General features: G+C 31.4%; 1 pseudogene; it reads left to right on the top strand.

Annotated features, from left to right (window-relative positions):
• Positions 1 to 209: 209 nt before the first annotated feature.
• Positions 210 to 971, top strand: LOC149158457 (carbon catabolite repressor protein 4 homolog 1 pseudogene; annotated as a pseudogene).
• Positions 972 to 4,761: the final 3,790 nt, after the last annotated feature.

Here is a 4,761-nt window from a genome sequence, read left to right as displayed (position 1 = left end):
ATAGGAGGAGAAGTTGTTGTTATCGAAGCGGAATTACAGTTACTCGCAAAAATGAAATTGAAAAGGGTTTACATAGAACCTATTGTTGATATAACGCTGTGTGTAAAAGATGTGGTAGACGGTCATTTCAGCGATGATGATGAGGATTTAAGAGGCAGAGATGGTACTGTGTCTGTGTTGGTGAAAGCATTTCTCCAAACAACACTCATATGTTGTTGTCTGCCTCCGAGTCTTATAAACCCAACACGCAGGACGTAGGCAAGGTATTACTTCTAGAAATCGAAGCAAAGGGGTTTTTCATTACTGAGCCAGTTATTCCATTTCCCCACCCCGTTCTTAGGCGAATGATTCAACTTTCCAACGACGGGTATGATAGAAGTTTGAGGGGTCCATTATTCAGAGTTCTGACATACAACATTCTGGCAGACGTGTATGCTACTTCAGAGAAGTTCCCCAACTGTCCTCCATTCGCGCTCAGTTGGGAAAATCGCAGACAAAACTTGTTGAAGGAAATATTAGAGTGCGAACCTGACATCATTTGCCTCCAGGAGGTACAACAGAACCATTTTTCTGATTTTTTCCATCCAGAATTGGCCAAATTAGGATATGATGGGATGTTTAAGCGAAAGCAGAGGGAAGGCAACATTCCAACTGTTGATGGTTGTGCAACGTTTTATAAACTGAATCAATTTGACTTGATAACTTGGTGTTCGATTAATTTGAGATATAAAGACAACATTGCCCTGCATGTCATCCTTTCCATAAAAGAAACTAGTGAACGTCTGTGCATAACCAATACCCACATCCATGCAAATCCTAAAAACAGTGATGTAAAGCTATGGCAGGTCTACTACTTGCTCAAAGATTTGGAGAAGTTTGTCCACGATATTCCTGTTGTACTATGTGGGGACTTCAATTCTTTGTCCGGAAGCGCTCCCCACTCACTTCTTATGAAAGGATCCTTTACATGAAGAAATTTCGGATTATGATCCATCCATTAAACTCATGTTTCGTCATAGAATACCTTTAGCAAATGCTTATTTTAACTATTCCCGATGCAATCTTCCCCTACAAGACGCGTTGAAGAAAATGGATGGTAAAACGGGGGAGCCGCGTTTCACTACCTTCATTGAGAATAGCCGAGGGAAATTTCAGGCAACGTTAGATTACATTTCCTACCATGCCACGAATTACTGGAGTTAATTGACGACGAGGAGGTGAAGTACGGTGCAAACTAAAGAGTTTAGTTATATCTCCACATCGAAACTAACAGCAAAAGGAAATATGGCCAAAGCCAAAGCTATTGGTTCTTAGTGGCTCTAAAATTGTGGAGTGATTTCTGTTTTTAAATCGCTGAGATGAGATAGAATCAATCATCGATTAATTTTGATTTTTAATTGATGTGATTATTTAAAATCATGTTATTCTCACAGTGTGATTATTCTCCTTTGATTTAGAAATTTGATTATTGAAAACATGTTATCCTAACATTATGATTCACTGAAAAATATATTCTATATATATTAATTTTTTCAATAGTTTTGATAATTGCAATTTTAAAAAAATAAGCTGATTTGGATCTATTTTAGTATTTTTTTTTTCCTTTTATCGTTTCAATCATTTTCATGTTTTTTGAATTACAATTAATGAAACTTCAAGAAAAATAAAAGTGTATTTATTTTATTAACAATATAAATAAGTTTAAACTATATAATTGTTTTCATGTTTTTAAATTATAATTAATTAAATCTTAAAAAAAATGTCTATATTTTATTAACCATATAAATAAGTTTAAATTATATAGTTGAAAATGTATGAGAATAACTCAATTTTATTAAAAAATGAAGTTTTTTGTTTTTTTGTTTACCTTATCATCCTCTCATCTTTATTCAAGTACCAATTTCAAGTCACCTGACCTATAAACCCAACACCTCTATCTGTGGAGTATAGACAATGCCTTGAAAGAAATATATGTTAATGGTTCAATAAAATGTTTAAAGCTAGAAATTTATTTATCGATTTTCATTAACATAAAGAGCACAATATTGTGATGCACTCTTATGCCTGGTGTCTTATAAAACATAATCATCTAAAATCATTGTGTAGAGTATGAGAACATTACAGTATAAAATGGTATTTTTGCTAAAATAAAAGTAAAAATAAATAAATGAAAGCCCTAAATCTATAGATAGGTGATAAATGCTAAAGCTCGGACTAAATGCAGTTGCCTTTGTCTAGTTTGTCTTCTTGTGAATTGACAATGGAAAGAATTTGTAAAACAACTTATCCCCTTATCTCTCATAATATAGTTTCAAATTTTGAAATAATTTTGATAATCTCAAATTTTGGAATATTTGAATAATAAAAAAGCAAAATCAATTCTATAACTTTATTTTTATAATATTTTACTATTCATAATCCTATATAATTCCAAATTTATTTTCCCCTTTATACTCCTAACTCGTAAAAGCAACATGCTCCTAAATTTTAAATGAAAACAGTAAAACATTGCTCCTAAATTTTAAATGAAAACACTGAAACATTGCTTCAAATCACCTTAGGAATTTCTATGTTGTGTTGTTGGTAAGTAGCTATATTAGCACTCCTCAGTGGTTTTGAGAGGCTTGGCTTCCCTTTCCCTCCTCGACATTTAAGTTATTAGAATCATTTATTTCGTGATTGTATCCTTTTTTGTTTATATTAATATGATTTCAATTTTTTCTCTTTTAACCATGTTTAAAACTTAACAAAGATTAATTTGATTTTAGATCATATTAAAAAATTATTTCTTAATGTGTTTGTAAGTAGTTGGATTAACTGGATTAAGTTCTAATTTAATAAGAAACAACTTAAAAACATCTAAATGGTTAAAATTATTTTATAATGAATTTAATAAGAAACAACTTAAACATCTAAATCATTACAATTATTTTATAATAACATTATTTTTTGATGTTTTATCCCCAATCAATTAAGCTTGAAAAAATTGAACTCCCATAACTTGAGAGAATCCCTTATCGGAGGAAATTTTGGATTACGAGCATCTATTAAACTATAGTTTCCTCATTCAATACCTTAAGAAAACGCTTATCTTTCCTATCCCTGATGTAATGTTCCCATAGAAGACCTGTTGAAGAAAATTGATGGTCAACAGGGGAGCAACGTTTCACTACATTCTTCAGAAATCATCGAGGCAATTTTTAGGGAATGTTGGATTACATGTTCTACAGTGCCACGAAGTTGAAGGCAGTGTGTTTACTAGAGATTATTGATGAGGAGGAGGTGAAGGACCGTGCACTTCGTTCGTTAATCATTCTTCCAATCACATCCCAATTGTAGCCATGTTTAGTTACACCTCCGCATGAAAACTTGCAATGAAAGGAAATATGCATCTCAAGGGTTATGACCATAACTTGAGATAGAAAAATAAACAACCTTATTAAATGAAATGTTCCTTGTAGTTGTTTGATAGTCATGGTAAAATTGTGTCATAATTTATGTTAATTTTTTCTTTACTAAAAATTAGATAGACAGAAAGAATTGTGCATTTTTTTCTTTTTTATTTCTCCTATTATGTTCTTAGTTAAATGGATATTATCATTAGAACTAAATTATGTATCACTAAAAATAAATTGTATCTTTCTACAATTAAGTGAACTTTCTAAGACAATGATTATTTTTTTTCTTAGAAAGTGTACAATGACTCTCCCTAGGTAGCATTCCACTCCTCATATGTAGGCATTTTAGTTTACCTTTATGCATTGATACAAAGTTATATATATATATATATATATATATATATATATAATTGTGCTAAACCACAATGTTGATATCATTATGATCTATAAGCATTGGACCAAGTGTGGTCATTTTCACAGTAGTTGTGTGGGATGTGAAGTCGGCTAGAGGGGAGATTTGGTTAGTGGAAAAATTAATTCTTGTTGGTTATGAGCATCTTATCTCCATTGTGTGCGTTCTCATTGTCATGGTAGTTGTGTGGGATGTGAAATTGGCTAGAGGGGAGATTTGGTGAGTAGAAGAATTAATTGTTGTTCGTTATGAGCATATTATCTCCATTGTGTGTGTGGTCATTGTCATTGTCATGGTAGTTGTGTGGGATGTGAGAATGGCTAGAGGGAAGATTTGCTTAGTGGGAAAATTAATTCTTGTTGGTTTTGAGCTTCTTATCTCCATAGTGTGCTTCGTGATAGACTTAGTTTCATAAACTACATAAGTAAATATGTTGGAATGATTTTTTTCTCTAAATCTCCCTGAGAATAAAGTTTATGTACCCATTCCTAAGTGCTTAATTGTAAATAAAGGGCCTTTTTTTTAAAGAAAATGTGCAAAGTGAAGTGAAAAAAATATATGAATAAATAATATAAGGAAAAAAAAGCACATATATATAAATATACCTAGAAATAATTGAATGTTGTAAATAAATATTAATATATACATCTGTGAAATAGTAAACAAAGTAGAATATTGTAAGACTCTTACATGAGTTATAGCCAAATATTGGGAACCACCTAAATTTGAAAAGAAGCATTACCCCTATTTACCATTACAGGGTTTCAAGATACCTTTCATATTGACAAAATGTTCTCTTTCTTATATATAAGGTAATGTTTCAGGATAATAACAAAAGTAAGAAATTCTAATCAGCCACTCCAGGGGCTTGATAAACTGAATTGCATCTCAACATTGAAAAATTGTTGTTTTCCTGAAATTATATAATAGAGGATACAATGTACAAAATAC

The sequence above is a fragment of the Pinus tabuliformis genome, chromosome 5_2, assembly GCF_031772625.1.
Source record: "Pinus tabuliformis cultivar Carrire ecotype Pingquan chromosome 5_2, CPIR1, whole genome shotgun sequence".
Classification (NCBI taxonomy): Eukaryota; Viridiplantae; Streptophyta; class Pinopsida; order Pinales; family Pinaceae; genus Pinus; species Pinus tabuliformis.
The sequence above is the reverse complement of the archived record's forward strand: the minus strand, read 5'-3'. Positions and strand labels throughout refer to the sequence as shown.